Genomic DNA, 12438 nt, shown 5'->3' with positions numbered 1-12438 from the left:
CTCATTTCATAAAAAAATAAAGCTTTACGCAATCAGAACTGAAGCACAGCCACTGTGGCTCAAAGGCTGCTTTTCAGCTGTGCCTGTGTGAAGTACTAATGACATTAGTGAACTCCAGTGCTTCAGACACTCCTAGAAAACCTATTTCAGATGAATAGCAGAGTACAGAATCAGAGCTCTCTGTGAGGGAGGAAATAGAAACTTCAGTTACTTCACCAGAGCCAGTCTGGGCTTGTATCGCTGTGGTGCATCAGGCGCCAGAGCGAAGTGAGTTTAAGATTTAAGAAAATGTGTCTGGCTTCTCCAACAGGAAAAATAAAACTGTGAAATTGTACTATGGAGGCGAACACCATTTGAAATAAAAATAATGTGAGGAACATGTCTGAAGTTGGACAGAACACTTGTACTGGGGCAATGATAACATTGTTACAAATTAACGATTAGTCGACAGTAAAATTTGTAGTTGACAAATTAAAATAATCGGCATTGTCGATTATATCGACTAATCGTTGCAGCCCTAGTGATTAGGGGCGTCACGATTTGAATTTTTTTTAATCGAAATTGATCGATATTATGTCATGGTCTTGAGCATCGAAGTCAAAAAGAGGACCGACGATCCCTCCCTCTAAGCTGCGCAGCACTCTACGCAAATGGCGCGGCACGCCACGCAAATGGCGCACCACGCCACGCAAATGGCGCAGCACGCCACGCAAATGGCGCAGCACGCCACGCAAATGGAGCAGCACGCCACGCAAATGGCGCACCACGCCACGCAAATGGCGCAGCACGCCACGCAAATGGCGCAGCACGCCACGCAAATGGCGCAGCACGCCACGCAAATGGCGCAGCACGCCACGCAAATGGAGCAGCACGCCACGCAAATGGAGCAGCACGCCACGCAAATGGCGCAGCACGCCACGCAAATGGAGCAGCACGCTAAACAAATGGCGCAGCACGCCACGCAAATGGCGCAGCACGCCACGCAAATGGCGCAGCACGCTAAACAAATGGCGCAGCACGCTACGCAAATGGCGCAGCACGCTACTCAAATGGCACAGCACGCTACGCAAATGGCGCAGCACGCTACGCAAATGGCATAGCACGCTACTCAAATGGCACAGCACGCTACACAAATGGCGCAGCACGCTAAACAAATGGTGCAGCACGCTACGAAAATGGCGCAGCACGCTACGCAAATGCCGCAGCACTCTACACAAATGGCGCAGCACTCTACACAAATGGCGCAGCACTCTACACAAATGGCGCAGCACTCTACACAAATGGCGCAGCACGCTACACAAATGGCGCAGCACTCTACACAAATGGCGCACCATGCTACACAAATGGTGCAGCACACTGTAGCTGACGCCGCGGACATTGTGACTGCTCAAAGAGCAGCCCTTTCTCCAGAGAATGTGGACATTCTCATCTTCTTAAAGAAAAACTTGAAAATATAAAAATAACAGTTGTTTTGTCTAGCCTCAAATATGTTAATAGTTTTGGTACCTTAAGGAGCATCTTTCTCTCGGATAAAGTTAATAATATATCTTTGTTAAAGAAAAAGTCTTATTTTTCATGTTTAACTGTTATAGTAGGATAGAGTTCAGTTTGTTAAGGCTCTAATTGTTCTATTATTTTGTATATGACTGTTCCGGTATTTTTTTATTATTTATTTTGTTATGTTGCACATTGCTGTTTTCAATAGTGCACAATGCTGCTACCCAAAAAAAGCCACTAGATAGCATTACATATATATCTTAATTAAATTATTTATATTTGACCATTAATGCCTAATGTGGTGTATTACAGATCACTTGCATCACTTTGCATCACTGATATCAAGCCCACCTTTTGAAATAAGATATTGTAAATTTGATTAATCAAACCCATGACTGACCATAGACTAATCTAAAACTGGCATAGGCCTCTCTGCTGTAAAAAAGAAAAAAGAAAATCAAGAATTGAATCGAATCGTGAACCTAAAATCGGAAATAAAATCGAATCGAGGATTTAGAGAATCGTGACACCCCTACTACTGATTGATGCATACTTAACAGCTTATGATCTCAGTTCATTGCTGCTTCCACAATGCTCCAATCAGGACTGCTGCCCGTCTTATGAACCATGCTGTAGCAACTTTGGGGCGGTAACCTGGACAGAGATTAATCCTAGTCATAGACTATGGGCCCTATTTTAGCGCTAATCTATAGTGCATCAGTCAATTAAATAGTGCAGCTGGATTTAAGGGTGTATGTCTGTGTGTCTTTGGTATTGTGAGGGTGCAAAACCAACATTTTTGCCCTTGTGTGGCTCAAAACGTGCAAAAGGTATGTACTAATTTTCTTAATTAATCATGGGTGTGTTTTGACTAGGGCTGCAACTAATGATTATTTTGGTAGTCGACTAATCTGACGATTATTTTTTTCAATTAGTTGATTAGTCAATGATTATTTCTGCCATGTCATCAATCTCTAAAACCAATACAAACAGCTGAACATGAGATTTAACTGTCTAGATGTTGTTTAAACAGGGAAAGTACTGATATATAGTGAGTAAATTTGTAATCTGTTCTCTATGGGCAATTTTGGAGACACAGACTAATTTGAGTGTGCACTGTGAGTGAGCCATTTACCCCCCCATTTATCTCCGAATGCACTTCTGTCCCCAGCACTTTGTGTAATGCGGTACTGTTACAAATTAACGATTAGTCGACAATGAAATTTGTAGTCGACAAATGTAAATAATTGACATTGTCGATTGTTGCAGCCCTAGTTTTGGGTGCAACGTGAAATAAACCAATTAATCAGTGTATCACTTGTTATTCCCTTTTAAGAGGCAGGTGAGGTCTGACTTTAGCGCGTTCCTATCTTAACAGTGGGGTACTTTGTGCGTCTCGGCAGAGGATACTGACCTGCGAGTTCACTCTGTGAAGGTACACCAGCAGCTTATTTAAGGCAACAGCACTGTTATTTTATTCTTTGCTCTGTTTATTGTTGAGGTAGAAGTCGAGTTTGTGCTCCCTAGCCCTCAATTTGATTCACTAAAGTTAATGCTTCATTACTCCATGTGGTGACGCTAATCAAATGAATAGGGTAAAACTGTGGTGCAGAATTTTGGTTGTCAAGTTCTGTATTTTGTCCTCTGCAGTAAGACAGATGACGTGAAGTACTGTAAAGAAACCTGAAATATAGAGTATTGTGGAATCCTGGTATTGTGATATAATTGTTACAATCGTGGGCAATGTATTGTGATTTCCCCTGTAATTGCCCCTACCCTACCCCTAGTGTCCGGAGTAAAAATATAATTATATAATTATTTATAAAATAATTATAAATATATATATATTTTATTCTGTTAAATTTCAATTTCCAACTACTAAATTGGCAGATGTTTTAGGATTAATTAAAAAGCTTACTGATAAAAATGAAAAAAAAAAGCAGTGAATCAAAAACAAAAGTTTAGTAAACCTGTCATATATTTGCGTGCTGAGTGTTTCTCCCTCCTGAGCTGAAAGCATGCATTATTTACTGAGTGTAAACGTGGTGTTTTTTTACCGTAGTGTTGCAGCCCTTCTGCTGTGAATAAGAAAGCCTTGCAGTGGGATGTGACAGAGAATAACAAAATGTGAAGGTCTGTGGCCGCCAGCCATGCGTGACAGTCAGCTGGTGGTGCGCTGGAACAGTGCCCCAAACACACACACACACACACACACACACACACACACACACACACACACACACACACTGACAAACACATGAAAACTATCTGGCCTCACAACAGAGGTTGCAATCACGATTAAGACGGCTGTAGCCAAGCATGCAATCTAACACATCTTGGATTGATTTTTTTTTTTTTTTAACCATAGATTACAGCAGGTGCCAAGAACAGCTTAGTTAGTGAGCCAGACTGGACCACTGAATAAGGGTGAACACACACAGACACACACACACACAGTTTGAACAATGAACACACAATTACCATATTTTTCACACTATAATGCCACTTAAAATTCTTTAATTTTCCTAAAAATTGTTAGTGAATGAATGAATGTATGAATGTATGTATGAATTTTACCAGTCAGGTTGTAAAAAGCAGTTAAGCCACTCTGCTGAAGTGCAGCTTGATACAGGAGTTTCTGTGAAGTTTTCTGTGAAGTGCTAGCTTTTTCACTGTCCAGAGGTGAGTATTATCAGATTGTAGCCTGCTGCTAACCCCAAGTAGTACTGCTGGAGCAGCATTAGCTGCTAACCGCTATAAGCGCTAGCTCTTTGGCGATTTAGAGGTGAGTATTATCAGCCTGTAGCCTGCTGCTAACCCCGGCTAGCACTGATACAGCAATATTAGCATTAGCTGCTAACCACGCTAAGCGCTAGCTCTTTCACTGTCCAGTAGTGAGTATATCAGACTGTATCAGGCATGTTTACCATGTTGAAACAAGCGACATGGGACAAACTGGTTGCTAATATCGCCTTGGCTTAGTGGAAAACTTAAGGTTGCTAAGTGTAGCGCTGTCAGGCTAAAACAGCTAAAAAAGTTAATGTTTCAGCCTTAGTGCTGGAGAAATGTAGGAATCTAAGCTTACCGTAAATAAACGGAAACAATTTATTCACCCAAATAAACAGCTTTCAGGAGAGAAATCTGTGTAGATGAACATCCTGTGCTCGACTTTGAAAGAAATGTTTTTTTTTTGTTTTTTTTTAAGAATTACAATTTTATTTACTCAGCTTAGCTTTACTTAACTTAACTAGGCTTCCACTCCACCACAACCCAGCAGTGAGACCTGCTGAATTAGAAGGAAAAATCATAATAAGAAACTCCTGTTCCTTACTAGTCGCATAACGCGCCTTATAATCCAGTGCACTGTATGTATGAATATAGACCAGAAAATAGACGTTTACTGATAGTGTGATAGTGATGGTGTAAAAAAAATGCGATAACCGAAAAAGAGGAATCCAACGAACAGAGACGCAGTGCTTCATTATTAACAAGCACCTGAGCAGGATGAGGTAAAGCTCGACTGACCAAAGCGCCGGTCCGGTCTGAATAATTTAACGAGACACAGGAGGCCATGGTTCATATATCCACGCTCCTGGAAAAAAAGCCATTATTTTCAGGGACGTACAGATGGGGAACAGCAATAAACCAGCTCATTATAAGAAAATATAAAAAAATCCCAGGTGCTTGTCATGGTAAGATATCTCCAGCTCTTTAGCTCCCGATCAAAATAATGAGACAGGGTTTAACTCAACAACAAGAACCTCTGTTTCACACAGATCACAGGAGGTCAGCTCACCCAGTGTTCTTTACAGATTCAGGAAGAACAGCTCTTTGTTACTAAAAGCTTTATAAAATGATAATGTAATTTATATCTTGCTGAGCTCTAAGTGGAAGGAGGTCAGGTGTAAATTATAGTTTGGTTACAGTATCTTGACAGTATCTTTAGAATGCTATTTAGTGCAATATCAACTGATTCTCTCATGTAAATTATATTTACACATACTACCGAATGGTTATATCTATATATAGTGTATCACAAAAGTGAGTACACCGCTCACATTTCTGCAGATAATAAAGTATATTTATTTAACGGGACAACACTGACAAAATGACACTTAGACACAATGAAAAGTAGGCTATGTACAGCTTATATAACAGTGCAAATTTATTCTTCCCTCAAAATAACTCAATATACAGCCATTAATGTCTAAAACCACAGGCTCGTCAATTTTCCTTCCAAAATGTCATGTGACTCGTTAGTGTTACTAGGTCTCAGCTGTGCATAGGGAGCAGGTGTGTTCAATTTTGTAGTACAGCTCTCACACTGATCACTGTTCCAACATGCCACTTCATGGCAAAGAACTCTCTGAGGATCTTAAAAGACGAATTGTTGCAATATGTGAAGATGGCCAACACCCTGAAACTGAGCTGCAGCACAGTGGCACATGTGATGCTCAGCACCACTTCCAAATGCTGTGTTTAAAAGATAGGCGTAGGAGTGCTGTCAGCATTGCTGCAGAGATTGAAGGGGGGGGGGGGGGGGGTCAGTGTCAGTGCTCAGACCATACGCTGCACACTTCATCAAATTGTTCTGCATAGCTGTCACCCCAGACTGCAGCCTCTTCTGAAGTCTGTACACAAGAAAGCCTGCAAACAGTTTGCTGAAGACATGTCAACAAAGAACATGAGTTGCTGGAATCACGTCCTATGGTCTGATGAAACCAAGATTCATTTGTTTGGTTCAGATGGTCACAAGCATGTTTGGCAGCAATCAGGTGAGAAGTACAAAGATAAGTGTGGGAAGTTACTTTTCATTATGGGACACATGAACTCCAATATGTACTGTAAAATACTGAAGCAGAGAATGATACCCTCTCTCTGAAAACTGGGTCGCAGGACAGTGTTCCAGCATGATAGTGATCCCAAACACACCTCTAAGACGAGCACTACTTTATTGAAGAGGCTGAGGGTAAAGGTGATGGACTGGCCAAGCATGTCTCCAGACCTAAACCCAAGAGAACATCTTTGGGGCATCCTCAAGCGGAAGGTGGAGGACCACAAAGTCTCAAATATCCGCCAGGTCTGTGATGTCATCATGGAGGAGTGGAAAAGCATTCCAGTGGCAACCTGTGAAGCTCTGGTAAACTCCATGCCCAGAAAAGTTAAGGCATTTCTGGAAAATAATGGTGGCCACACAAAATATTGAAACTTCAGAAACTTTCCCTAAGGGGTGTACTCACTTTAGTTGTTCGTGGTTTAGACATTAATGGCTGTATACTGAGTTAATTTAAGGGAAGAATAAATTTACACTGTTATATAAGCTGCACACAGACTACTTTTCATTGTGTCAAAGTGTCATTTTGTCAGTGTTTTCCAATAAAAAGATATACTTAAATATCTGCACACATCCACAGAAGTACAGTACAGGTCGAAAGTTTGGACACACCTTTTCAATGCGTTTTCTTTATTTTCATGACTGTTTACATTGTAGATTCTCACTGAAGGCATCAAAACTATGAATGAACACGTGGAGTTTTATGTACTTAACAAAAAAACAAAAAAACAAAAAAATACATATATATATATATATTCTAGTTTCTTTAAAATAGCCACCCTTTGCTCTGATAACTGCTTTGCACACTCTTGGCATCATTCTCTCAGTGAGTTTCAAGAGGTGGTCACCTGAAATGGTTTTCCAACAGTCTCGTTGGCCCCTTTGCCTTCACTCTGTGGTCCAGCTCACCCCAAACCATCTGGATTGGGTTCAGGTCCAGTGACTATGGAGGCCAGCTCATTTTTTGTTAAGTACATAAAATTCCACGTGTTCATTCATAGTTTAGATGCCTTCAGTGAGAATCTACAATGTAAATAGTCATGAAAATAAAGAAAACGCATTGGATGAGAAGGTGTGTCCAAACTATAACCATACTGCTGGCAAATCTTTTTTTTTTCAATTACTTAGTATATACAGAATATACTACTGCAATATATTTCTATTAGCCTGTTTATCAAATTAAAGCCAATGTAAGAGACAACTGTCTTACATTTAGTCGAAAAGTCAAAAAGTGGCACAAATGAAGAGAATGGAATGGTTTTGAATCACAGTGATGAAATAATAGATATTCAGATTCCAAACGGAACAGTTCCTAATATACTAGCAAGAGAATGATGAGAACATGACCAGACGTTGAACTGATGGTCCTAGAGCATCTAAAAGTAAATCTAAAACACCTTCCTGACTTCCTCTTAGGAAGAAATACACAGCTAATATCAAATCACACTGCATCAGATCAAATTCATCCCTCTTTATATCCCCTCTGATACCCAATACAGCATTTCCTGCAGATATCAGCCGTGTACCCAGACCCAACTGTACAATACAGATTCTACATCTCTTACAGTAAGAGTGCTTGTAATATTATACTCATCAGCGGTGTGGTATCTTTAGAGTATTTATAATAAAGCGTATTAGAAGCTGTATTAGAAAAGAGGAGAATATTTTGATGAGTACGAGTCTAAACAGCAGACTGTATGTGTGAAAGTGACAGACGCAGGAACTTCCTGTCTCTGAGTGTTCATACAGCCCACGCTCACCAAGCCAAGGACAAACAACAGATCTTCATCAGTCGGAGTGAGATGGACTGAGAGCAGCAGACGATCTGCAGGAGACTGATGAGACTGATGGAAAGAAACAGGCCAGAGATTTAGATTTAAAGTGAGAGTTTACATAGTGTAAAATAGGGGTTGGCAAATAAGTTTGGCTGCGGAACAGATATTTTCCAAGCCTTTACGTGGCGGGCCACAAAAAAAAATCTGTTTTGAAAAATTAAGTGTAATAGAATGGAGTGCTACAGACTAGTAGCTCTCCAGCCCAGAGGGTTGTTGAACCCAATTGCAGAACAGTTGATCTCAAAGCAGGTAAATTCAAGAAGAAAGGAATGAATAAATGAATGAATGAATAAATAAATAAATAAATAACCACACTGCTCCTCATGCTGGATTGAATCCGTGTTGTCAGGGTCGCGGTCCAATACACTACCGCTACCTGGCTAGTGAATTGGGACACAACTGAGGAAAAAAAAACGCCCTCATAAGGAGATAAGGAGCCCAAGATCAAGTGGCAAAATGAGAAAGGGTGGCAACTAAAGTCACGCCGATTGCAACAGAGAGACAGGGAACGAATGTAAACAAAAGCTCGACAGAGAAGCATTTTAATTTCATATTTATCGTTCACTATAGTTCAAACAACCTCAAATGCCAAATGTTTCATGTTTCCGCCTATTGCCGACCCCTGGTGTAAAATGACAGCAGGGATGTGTCGATGTGGCCCTAAAATAGTACCACAATATTTCAGGGTATTTTTGCGATAACGATATTCTTGATTTTCTAATGATATTTATAACAAATATTTTTTTTTTATTATTATTAATTTAATAAACATACTACTGTAAAACATTTAATTTCTAGTGTAGAATAAATATAACAGTTTCATACATTTAAAATCGATAAATGTTTGTCCAATTTATAACAAAGTAACCAAGTCCATGATTTTGTATAAAATAATCCTGTAACAAAAAATTTAAATGTAACAAATAAATATAATGTAACAACCAAAAGTATTTCCAACAACAGAAATAGGTTCTGGAATAGTGTGAAATCGCAGCAGGCATGGGAAAATCAATTAAAACACAAATATTACATCTACATACATTATGCTTCTAATTCCTGCCAATAATTCAAACGAACATAAACGAAGGGTTTTGCACAAACTCACACTGAAAAATTGCAAAACTGCAAAATTGAGGTTATCCAACCACTATGTCTTAGAATCTAGTTTCTCTGCTGGGTCTGGCTGAGCTTTCCCACCACTTTCTTCGGGCTCTGTCAGGTTGGGCTCAAGAAATGCTCTGGGACATAGACCTACGTTTTTAAAGCTTTTTATTTTTTTATTATAACACACTGTGATAGTAAAAAAAGTAAGAATGTTATAATCACATAGCTGCAGCCTTCTGTGCAGCTAAAATAAAGGGTGAAACACGTTGGTCAATTGCCACGCTGTGCACAATATTTCTAACTACATCAGAGGGCGGACATGGCCGCCAGACAAGACAATGGAAAATTTTGATGGCAGAAATGATGAAGGACAGGACCTTAAATCAGGCTCTGGCTCATGATAGTAGTTTATGTTGTGGGCTGGGTGGGCTCAAACCGAACATAAAGGGGATCGGGTGGGTTCGGGTCGGGCTGAATTTGTTTGGGCCTGATCTAATCTCTACGATGTCTACAGCTTCCCCATGTTCAGTTCCGCCTGCTGTTCAATCAGAAATCTAACTTACAATATTCAGGAATTATGAAATTAGGGCTGTCTAGATTACTAACTAATCACAGTCTGCTGTGAGTAATCACAACTCATCACATTAACATTATGAATAATGTTTTTTTAAATGTAAAACAAAAGAATCAATGTAAGATCACAATAGGATTTTATTTAATGATTAAATCAGTTGTATGTTGTTTAATTGTATCTTTTTAACTTTGAACACAGACTGTCCATTGTGAACCACCAGCTAAGTACCAACTGAATTTATAAAATAAAAATACAACAATGTAAAATATGAAGAAAAACACGAAAACAAGTTTCAGATTGTTGAAACAGAATAGCCTTAACAGAGGAAATGAATGATTTACAGAAGCAGCTGTGTGTGTGGAGCAGAATGGAGGAATGTGAGTGAAGTAATACAGTGAGAGTTAGTCAAAGGTGTCGAAAAGCACTCATTCATTCATTCATTCATTCATTCAGTACTTAGATAGTATAGAAGTATAGATACTAGGGTTTAAAATACTTCTAAAGAAGTTGAAGTATTATCTCAAGCTTTTTACTCTTTAAGAAAAAGTGTAAATATCTGTTATAAAAGTAAAAGTAATGTAGGGGGAAAAATTCTATTAAGGACAAAAGTATAGGCCGTGCCACAAAAGCCTATAGTGCACTAACCCCTCACCCCAAAACACATTTTTCTAAAAGCCATAATGACTATAATGTTACATCAAATGTATATGTTAAAAACATGATTTTTTTTTTTTTTTTTTGAAAGATGAGAAGCCGGAATGAAAACAAGCTGAAGCTCTGAAATAGGAGTAACGAGGCTATTTTTAAAATATAAGAATTAAAAAATAATAATAAAAAAAAAGAAAATGTAAGCAGTAGAAGTAAAAAGTCTTCTGAAAAAAAATTACTCAACTATAGATAACAAACATTTCTAATTAAATAAGGTAACAAAGTATTTGTACTTCATTATTTGACACCTCTGGAGTTAGTTACGAGATTAAATCCACATTTCAATATAAAAAAATAAAAATGTATCTCCAATTAGATCCATCTAAAACCACTAATATGTCACCAGTCTCTGAAAAAAATAGAATTACCGAGTAAATTACAGGAGAAGGTTAGAAAATGTATTTAAAGAATAAAGTTTCCTTGAATAATCACATGCATAAGCGTGTTACTCTTGGCTGTTGGTTGTAACTTGTATTTACTGTCTATCTTTAAAATATAGAGCTCAGACAAGTTTTTTAGATTAGTTCAAGCTCTGTGTAAACCCTAGACAGTCAGTGTCAGCTGTGCATCAAAAAAGTTCTACACAGAGTAATACAGATTAATACAGATGGCTGCAGAAGAGCATCATCAAAAAAAAAAAAAAAAACACACAGCACGCCATGCATTGCCCCTCACCTCAAACGTGCATGCTGCGAGCTCCAGTCATCGCCCTGAGTGTGTTCCTCTGGTCGCCAGGGAAACTCAATCCAGCTCCTCTACCTCCCCCTCGTCCTCCTCCTCCTGGCATGTGAACCTCCAGGCTATCAGTGACCTGAAACAAAAGGCAGGTGGATGGAAAAACACCGGCATCAACAGTGACCTGCTGCCAGTCAGCCGGGCCCGGGAAATGAAGAGCCGGGGCTCAGGGGAACAGCCTCAGCTGCCAGCCTGCCTATAACACATGTGCATCCGCCCGGCTCACTCGCATTCCACACCTCACACTCCTCCCGGCTCACAGTCCCCACGGGCCGGGCTGGAGACGGCGGGGAATCGGCGGTTAGATCCTAATTAAAGACAGTATAACATCAGGAGAGAAGGGCTTGATAAATGGGTGAGAGGGGCTGAGCTAAAGAAACTGAACCCCCCCCCCCCCAGATCTCCTGTACAGAACACACACATGGAGAGAGAAAGAGAGAAAAAAAGAGAGAGAGAGACTCGAAGGGGAAAGGAGGGAAGGTGTTGTGACAGTGAGAGACAGACCGAAAACAAAAACAAAGCAAGCAATTAATTGTTTGTCACAGGGAATTTCTGAGCATGGAAGCAATAACCTGCTCTCTCTGCTGGTTATGATTTTCTGATGGGATTTGCAGTGTGTGCAGTATTCGCCACGACAGTGATGGGTCCGTATTGGCCGATACCCAGTAACAATCCACTACCAGGGCTGTGTCAAGGCACTTTTTTTTAGTAGGAAAAAGTGTTAAATGTTGTCACAATGGGGTGTGCTATATCATATCATATATACACAATATTATACCACAGTTAGTTTTGACCCTGCAATGTGATTGGCTGAGAGGCATTCTATGAGTGCCATTATCAGCCGGTAATGCACTGTAACTGAAGCTCTCCATGTATTACTCCCCCACATACAGGTAACCTAGCAATGATGCAGCGCTTACAAGCCAAACAGTGCAGCTACAAACAGAGCAGCAATGGAACTTTATTAACTCAGAGTGTTTATAACCAAACAGATCATATTTTTTTTTCATCCTCTCTAACTCAAAATCTTTTAATAAACAGCGATAATCGCAATACACTTGAGATTCGTGTTATAACGTATACTATTGGCTCTGCTGTGCTGCGTTCGTAGGCACGCGGCCGCAGGCCGAGCACTCCCCCTCGTGTATTAT

General features: G+C 39.9%; 1 protein-coding gene across 2 annotated transcripts in view; it reads right to left on the bottom strand.

Moving 5' to 3' along the window:
• Positions 1-11665, bottom strand: part of tjap1 (tight junction associated protein 1 (peripheral)) — a 95276-nt gene extending 83611 nt beyond the window's left edge. The window contains exon 1 of one of the 2 annotated variants that reach the window (XM_049481202.1): positions 11228-11665. The gene's annotated coding sequence lies outside the window, so the exon portion shown is untranslated. The remainder of the gene's footprint in view (positions 1-11227) is intronic. The other variant, XM_049481203.1, reaches the window with a different exon arrangement.
• Between the last annotated feature and the right edge of the window lie 773 nt (positions 11666-12438).

Source organism: Astyanax mexicanus, chromosome 7 (genome assembly GCF_023375975.1).
Source record: "Astyanax mexicanus isolate ESR-SI-001 chromosome 7, AstMex3_surface, whole genome shotgun sequence".
Lineage (NCBI taxonomy): Eukaryota > Metazoa > Chordata > Actinopteri > Characiformes > Acestrorhamphidae > Astyanax > Astyanax mexicanus.
This window is presented reverse-complemented; position numbering and strand designations above follow the sequence as displayed.